The 8,902-nt window shown below is 37.2% G+C and overlaps 1 pseudogene; it reads left to right on the top strand.

The window, feature by feature from the left end:
* Positions 1-313: 313 nt before the first annotated feature.
* Positions 314-8,081, top strand: LOC120240899 (annotated as a pseudogene).
* Positions 8,082-8,902: the final 821 nt, after the last annotated feature.

The raw sequence follows: 8,902 nt of genomic DNA, 5'->3' as shown, positions 1-8,902 counted from the left end.
CTTGCTCTTATTTACCCCTGGCACTGCTGGCTATGGTATGGAGGGGAGGAAGAGAGAGGCCAACACTAGCTCCTGCTTTCACTTCTGCTACAAATGAGTAAATGGAGTTTGATCAATCCTTTTAACCTCTCTGGGCCTCAGTTTCCTCATCTGAAAAATCAGAGTGAATAAAAAGGCCTGAGTTCCTTTCAAATCGTACACTCCATTCTCTGTCTTCTTACCGTTGAAATACTCATGGAAACCATTGTTCTCTTACTCTCTCTGGTGGACGTGATAACTTCTGCATTGTCTGTTGGTGACATCTCCAACCCAAATGACCCCTCGAAGAAATGAAATCTTTAATCATTTCCACCCGGTAAGTGCAAAGGCTGAAGGGAAGGACTAGCTGTCAATAGCTCTGTGGATGGCAAATTAATTCAGTGGGACAGGATCTGTGCGAACACGTGCTTATACAGCCATAATTTGCCTTTCATTTTCCTTTGCAACTTAAAAGAAAGTGAATAATTTCCAATGAGCCTCTCATTTGAACATACTGAAAAAACATGTCATTAGCAAAAGGAGCATTTAGTTGCTTGATTACCATATTTCTCCAAGTATGAGGGACAGTCCTTTTTTTTCAGTTGGGGGTAATTAGCTGAGCAGGAAGATGCAAAATCTTGGGGGCGGTAAAATCCTTGTAGGTCTCATATGGGTGTTGAGACAGCAAAGTGAGAAGGGGAGAGCTTATGAGGCCATTAAACAGCTAGGGAAGGGGTCAGCTCTATTTCCTATGGTTAGTCAGTTAAAAGATACTAAAGCAAGGGAAATAAAACTGTGGATGGAAACATGTTTATAGGATCTCATTAGCCCAGGCAAAGTGCAAAACAGAAAGGAGTAAAAGTGATATAAAATTTTAAAATTCAGTGTTTGATTTGCTTATCTGCTTCTGATGCCTTCTCACCATCACAGTTACATTTGCTTTCTTCTTGTCTAGGGCCACCTGGCTTATCAGCTACAAGGGTGACCTGGGCAAGTTACCTAAATTCTCTATATTTTCAGTTTGTACACCTTGGGACAATAATCTTAGATTTTTATATCTTGAGATAATGCTGTTCAGATCTCCTAGGGTCATTGGTTACATATGTGCTTTGGAAAAAACCTGTCACCAAGCATTGCTGAGGGCACCTGCTTTCTGGGGTTTGTCTGTTACCAAGGGGATGGACTGGAGAGCAGTGTCAGAGGAGGGGATGGTAGAATTGTCCTAGATTCTCTTTTGCCCTGGAAAGAAAACATTGCTCTTATATTTGAGGACACCTTTCTGTGTAGGCATACGGAAATCCTAAGGGTGTCAGAGCTTTGCATTCATTCTAGAGCTACTTCAAGATTTTGGGCAGTGCCATTGGTTTGCATCACAGATTTTAGTCAACAGGCAGTCATGGCTTCCCTAACATGCAATAATCTTGTCGATGATGGGAGTTGGTAGGCTGGGATCACATCTTTCCCTTCAGGCTGGGCAGTTCCAGAAGGGCAATGTGAAAAATTTAATTAGAACATATATCAGTGGTAATAAAGAATCTATCTCTTAAAGGTTTCCTAGGAGAATTCCTGATGATTTATAAAAGACATAGCATTGATTAAATGACTCTGATGCTTCCTTCTCCATGGAGACAACTCAGGTCACTAGGCACTTAGGACCTTATGTTCTCCTTTGCCAATAACCCCCTCTCATAGAATTTATTTAGGGAATAACTCATGCTATTTAACTCAATATTTTGTTTAGCAGGGCTAGCATTCATGGAATATCAATATAAATTGCACCATCATACCAGACTTCATTTAAAAATTATCTGGTCTAATTCAATTCTTCTTTAAGAACAGATTTTTTAAGATATATATAACTTAGTTTATCATTAGGACCATGAACATTTTACAATGCTGGAAAAACTTACTTGAATTTCTTTTCATTTAAAAGCTGTAGCCTTTTATATAAGCCAATGTTCATAAATATTGTACTTTTCCACTATAGAAAAATTGGTGTTTAGAGCAAAGTATGAGCAAAAAGCCACCCATCACCTCCAAGGATTAAACAATTGTTAATATCTTAGTCTAATTCTGGTCATTTTAGCTGCAATTGTGTTTCATATAGTTTCATCAAATGTCACGAAAATTGTATATGTATTACTTTTAAAAATTCTTTTAATGTTTATTCATTTTTAAGAGAGAGAGAAAGATAGTATGAGCAGGGGAGGGGCAGAGAGAGAGGGAGACACAGAATCTGAAGCAGGCTCCAGACTCCAAGCTGTCAGCACAGAGTCTGATGTGGGGCTCAAACCCATGAACTGCGAGATCATGACCCAGGCGGAAGTAGGACGCTTAACCAACTGAGCCACCCAGGCGTCCCTGTATTACTTTAAAATAACATATTTTTACTGTTATAAATGAAATACATGTTTCATATGTACAAATAGAACACCTAGAAAAACATAAAAAAGAAAATTAAGGTCACTTAGAATCTTCCCAGTTAATTACCATTAAAATGTTGGTATATTTTCTCAGAATATTCTTTTCTATGCCTTTTCTCTTTTTTTCTTCCTATTAAATTCTTCAAAAATACAGAAAAGACAGGGGCACCTGGGTGGCTCAGTCGATTAAGCCTCCAACTTCGGCTCGGGTCACAATCTCATGGTTTGTGAGTTTGAGCACTGCATCAGGCTCTGTGCTGACAGCTCAGAGCCTGGAGCCTGCTTTGGATTCTGTGTCTCCTTCACTCTCTCTGCTGCTCCCCTGCTTGTACTCTCTTTCTCTCTCTCTCTCTCAAAATAAAAAATTTAAAATATTTTTTTAATAAAGAAAAAACAGAGACTAATGTAACCGACACCCATGTATTCAACATCAAGGTCTCCAAAGTCTGGATATTTTTCTACATATATTTCAGATTCTTTTATTTATTTTGTGTTATTCACTGTCCCTCTTTTTCCCTTTTTTTTGGCAAAATGAAACACTACACATATAGCTGATGCTCCCTGTGCTCATTTTTATCTTTTCAAGATTGATCCATATTGAATGTGAAACTCTAGTCTATTTAATTTCATTGCTGACTAATATTCTACCATATGGACATAGCACCCCATTAGCTCTACACTATTGCCACATGTATTTCCATGTAGGTCTCTTAAAAAGCATTTCTTACATGTGTGGCATTGCTAACCCGGGGGGCAGGCTTGTCTCCCACTTTACCAGGTACTGACAAATTGTTGAAAGTGGTCGTAATAATTTTTATTCCCATAAGTGACATTGGGCAGCTCGTTTTGTTTTTGGCTTCCATTGGTATTGCTAAGCTTTAAAGTTTTTGCTAATCTTAAGAGTGTAAAATGGTTTCTTTTGTTGTATGTTACCTATACTTTATTAATGATGATACATGTGACTTTTATTTCTGAGTCACAACTGGTATGGATTTGCTTTTTGATTCAACTCATTTATTGAGGACTTGTCAAGTGCAGGGTTTTCTGAGGTTGCTAGGCAGGGCTGCCGCCATGTTTGGCTGCTCAGATCTACCTTCTCCAGCTCTCCACCACCGTCAGTACTGCTGTCTTCTGCATCTAGAGTTCTCCTTCTCCTCCCTGGGAAGGTTCTGGCTATAGAAATCAGCTGCAGTAACAGGAAGGATTCTATTAAAACAATGCTGTCATCTTGTTACTTACTAATCATGCCGACATAAAATATACTTAATTATACAAGTTATACATGAAACCAGAGGATATACACACAATACCAGAGCATATAAAAAGTGCAAATCCTCTTCCAGTCTTCTCCCCATTATCCACCAAATAACCTCTTGTAGATAACCTGTACGTTTTCCTTCCTATTTGTGTTTATACACAAATTCAATGAATATTCTCGAACATGTCTCTTGAGTTCATGTAATTTTTTTCTAACTTTTAAAAAGATGTCTGCCACTTTATTTTATTTTTTTTAATGTTTTATTTATTTCTGAGAGAGAGAGAGAGAAACAGCATGGGCAGGGGAGGGTCAGAGGGAGAGGGAGACACAGAATCTGAAACAGGCTCATGGCTCTGAGCTGGCTGTCCGCATAGAGCCCAACACAGGGCTCAAACCCATGAACCGTGAGATCATGACCTGAGCCGAAGTCGGACGCTCAACCGACTGAGCCACCCAGGCACCTCGGGTTCATGTAATTTTTTAACTTAATGTGATCTGTCAACATCTGTGCAGTATTCTATAATATGGAGGCACCACAACTAACCAAATTCTCCTAATGATGGGCTAAATTTAGGCTGCTTCCAGTTTTCCATTTGTAAACAGTGTTGGGGTAAATGATGTTGGGGAAAATGTCTTTGGACATCAGTATAAGAACTGCCTCAGGAGATTTTTTGAGTTTCTGGTGAATTGGTGACTTTTAAGTAGGTTTTGGACATAGTACCTAGAATCTGTGAACTTTATGTTTTGTATAAAATGGCAGAAGGAATAGTAACTGCCTGATAGGGTAGGTTTTTTTTTTAAGTTTACTTATTTATTTTGAGAGAGAAAGAGAGAGAGAGAGAGAGCAAGAATGTGCACATGCAACCAGGCGAGAGGGGTAGAGAGAGTGAGAGAGAGAGAGAGAGAATCCCAAGCAGGTTGTATACCATCAGCCCAGAGCCCAGCTTGGGGCTTGATCCCACAAACTGTGAAATCATGACCTGAACTTAAATAAAAAATTGGCCACTTAACCAACTGAACCACCTAGGTGGCCCAGGGATAGATAGAGTAGTTTTGAGGATTGAATGAAATAATGTATACAAAGTCTGTACACAGAGTTTGGACCATAGTAGAGGTTCAATCAATGTCTTTTTTCACCTCTTCCTCCGCTAGCAAAAGGGAAGTGTCAAAAACAGGGAAGTGAAACACATCGTACTTTAGTCAAGAGCTGGAATTGTTCTCAAATATCTCTAACAGGTTCCTGTGGAAAGAAAGATATGTTTTACATTCAGAATGTAAAAAGAAGTATAACAGAGGGAAAAACCCTTCAATTCTCTGTGTGAAAAGCCATCATACTGACTGTATTTCTCAAATGGTAAAGTGAGGCATAAAGGCAGCTCTTGACAATTCTTGCTTTCTTGCCATCATTTTTGCACTGCTTTTATTCTCTTGTCTGGGAATAATTGTATCAATTATTTAAAAAATAACAATAACAGTATGCAGAATTTCTGGAATGCACTGACTCTAGTAAGAAGGAAACAGAGATGGTGTATTTTTTCCCTTTACCCTTCAAAGCTGCTCTGGGGTTCATTTTTATCCATCCTTTAGGTGAAGACTTCGGCATCCCATATATATATATATTTTAACAGCCTTAGGGTTTAAGAAATTCTATCCCATTTAATTTCAAAATTTTAAAATTTCATCCAATTTAAAACTTATCCTTCCAGCATATTTTAATGCCTAAAAAAAATCAATGAGAAATAATGAAAAGAGGCATATCTAAAATTCAATGGATAATTTAAAGTGGCACCATCAAAACTATGTAAATATCCCCAAAAAAGCCAGAAAAAAGGAACAGGGACAAAAATACGCTAGGACAAACAGGAAACAAACAAAATTGCAAAGCAAATAATAAAAATGATGGACATAAATTCAAACATGTCATTCAATCACCAGTAAGCCAATATTTAATAAAATTAAATGTTAATGAGCTACCCACTCCAATTAACATGTAAAGATTGCTAATTGTTTAAAAAGCCAAGACCCGGTTAAGCGTCCAACATTGGCTCAGGTCATGATCTCATGGGTTCGTGGGTTTGAGCCCCTCGTCAGGTTCTGTGCTGACAGCTCAGAGCCTGGAGCCTGTTTCAGATTCTGTGTCTCCCTCTCTCTCTCTGTGCCCTTCCCCAGTCATGCTCAGTCTCTCTCAAAAAATAAATAAAAACATAAAAAAAATTAAAAAGCCAAGACCCAACTATAAGTTCTCTATAAGAGATTCACTTTAAATATAAAAATATAGACAAATTAAAATAAGTATATTTAAAAATATACTATGAAAACAAAATGATAGAAATCTGGAGTAGCTATGTGGACAATATGTGTTGTAAGTCAAAAAGGAAAAGAACGATATTGGAGCTCCTGGGTGGCTTAGTCGGTTAAGCGACCGACTTTGGCTCAGGTCATGATCTCACAGTTCATGGGTTCAAGCCCTGAGCCAGCTCTGTGCTGACAGCTAGCTCGGAGCCTGCTTCAGATTCTGTATCTCCCTTTCTCTCTGACCCTCCCCTGCTCACACTGTCTCTGTCTCTCAGAAATAAATAAAAACATTAAAAAAATTAAAAAAGAACGATCATTTAATGATAAGAAAAGAATCAATTCATCAGGAAGCACAAACATTAAAAAATGTATAAGTACTAATTACAGAGCTTCAATTTATATGAAGCAAAATAAGTACTAATAGGTAAGCCACAATTTTTACTGGTGATTTGAATACCCATCTCTCAAGCATTTGATGGATCAACTAGACAAAATTTAGCAGAGACAATTAATCAGAACAACACTATTAACCAACTTGAACTAATTTATGGAAGACTATACCCAACAATCACAGAATACACATAGTTTTAAAGTGCATATGGTATTCACCACCACATGGTAAATCAGAGTCTGAGTCATAAAAAAAAGATTCAATAGTTTAATCAGCTTGAAATCATACACAATATATTCCCTGGCCACAACAAAATTAGAATAGAAATCAGCAATAAGATATCTAGGAAAGTTTCGACTATTTGGAGATTAGATATAATCCATGAGGCAAAGAAAAAAATCACATGAGAAAATAGAAAACATTGTAATCTGAATGGTAATAAAAATACAACATATCAATGTTCGTAGAATATAGCTAAAGTAGTGCTTAGAGGTAAATTTATAGCTATATATGCTAATATTAGGAAAAGAGAAGAATCTCAACTCAATAGCCTGAAGAATATAGGGAAACAAAAAAGGCAAAGAAAACCCAAAGGAAATAATATAAACAAAATTATAAATTAAAAGTGCAGAGATTGGACAAATGAAAACAGGGAAGAGAGAAAACTAACAAAGCACAAGCTGGCTCTTTGAAAAGATTGTAATTAATAAACCACTCATTACTCTGATCATGAAAAAAAAGAGGAGAAAACACTAATTCTTGATATCAGAAGTGGAAGAGGGATTATCACTACAGATCCTATAGACATGAGGAGGATAAGAAAGTATCATGAAAAACTTTAGAAGTTGAGGCCCCTCTTTTCCCCTCTGGTGGCTTCTCATAAACTGATCTCCAACAACAAGTTCTTTGGAGGATTGCAGAAAGTTTTTGAACATGACAGTGTTGAACTGAACTGCAAAATGAAATTTGCTATCTACTTACCACCAAAGGCGGAAACTGGAAAATGCCATGCGCTGTATTGGCTGTCTGGTTTCACTGGCACATAACAAAATTTTATATCAAAGTCTGGTTCTCATCAAGCTGCCTCAGAATATAGCCTTGTTATTGCCCTTGTGGCTGCAATATTAGAGATGAGGGCTGGGACTTTGACACAGTTGCAGGGTTTTATGTGGATGTTACTGAAGAACCTTGGAAAACTAACTATAGAGTGTACTCTTATGTAACTGAAGAGCTTCTCCAACTCATAAATGCCCATTTTCCAGTGGACCTCCAAAGGATGTCTATTTTTGGCCACTCCTTGGGAGGCCACAGAGCTCTGATTTGTGCTTTGAAGAATCCTGGAAAATATAAATCTGTATCAGTATTTGCTCTAATTTGTAACTCAGTGCTCTGTCCTTGGGGCAAAAAAGCCTTTAGTGGATGCTTGGGAACAGATCAAAGTAAATGGAAAGCTTATGATGCTACCCATCTTGTGAAGTCCTATCCAGGTTCTCAGCTGGACATACTAATTGATCAAGGAAAAGATGACCAGTTCCTTTTAGGTGGATGGTTACAACTTGGTAACTTTCTAGCTGCCGGTACAGAAAAGAAAGTTCCTGTTTTTAGCTTATAAGAGGGTTATGATCACAGCTACTACTTCATTGCAACCTTTATTACTGATCACATCAGACATTGTACAAAATACTTGAATGCATGAAAAACTTTAGATAGGGGAATTTGTTCAGGATTATAAAATTGTAATAAATAGTATGGCAGGAAAAAAGGATTTCAAGACATTGGATTTCATGGTGCTAAAAATGCATCATTCCATAGTTGAATCATGTTCTGAGTAAATATATAAAACCTGGGAAAAAAGAGACTATTATGAACAACTTTACAGGGACAAATTCAACCGTGTGGATGAAATAAACAATTTTTTTAGAAAATACATCTTATTACAACTGACATAGGATCTAGCAGAAAAATTGGTAAAAGCTTCTGCTAATCAAAAGGTACATTAAGACAATGAATATGCAAGCCACAGACTGGGAGATTTATAAATCCACTTTCTGACAAAAGACAAGATCTGAAGGTATATAAAGATTTTTACAACCCAACAATAAAAAGATAAAAGAACAGCAACAACAATCTTTTCTTCTCCAGGAGAAGGAAAGATTTCAGGATACACTTCAGAAGGTTGATACACCTATGGGAAAAAGTGTTCAATGTGATTACTCATCAAGGAAATACAAATTAAACCACAACAAGGTGCCGCTACACACCCACCAAAATGCTTATTTGGGAAGATTAAGCAATAATGTTGGTAAGATTGTGGAGTAACTGAAACACTCCCATATTTCTGGTGGGAATATAAAGTACAATGACTTTAGAAAATTTCTGGAGTTTCCTTATAAAACTATATACTTACCCTATACATCCAATAACTTCACTGTTAGGTATTTACTCAAGATTAAGGAAAATGTGTATTTAAAAAAAAAACCTGGTAGGGGTGCCTGGGTGGCTCAGTCTGTTGGGTGT

This window comes from Hyaena hyaena, unplaced genomic scaffold (assembly GCF_003009895.1).
Source record: "Hyaena hyaena isolate Hyena2069 unplaced genomic scaffold, ASM300989v1 scaffold_266, whole genome shotgun sequence".
In the NCBI taxonomy this organism is placed as follows: Eukaryota; Metazoa; Chordata; class Mammalia; order Carnivora; family Hyaenidae; genus Hyaena; species Hyaena hyaena.
Note: the sequence above shows the minus strand (reverse complement) of the source record. Positions and strands in the feature narration are given on the sequence as shown.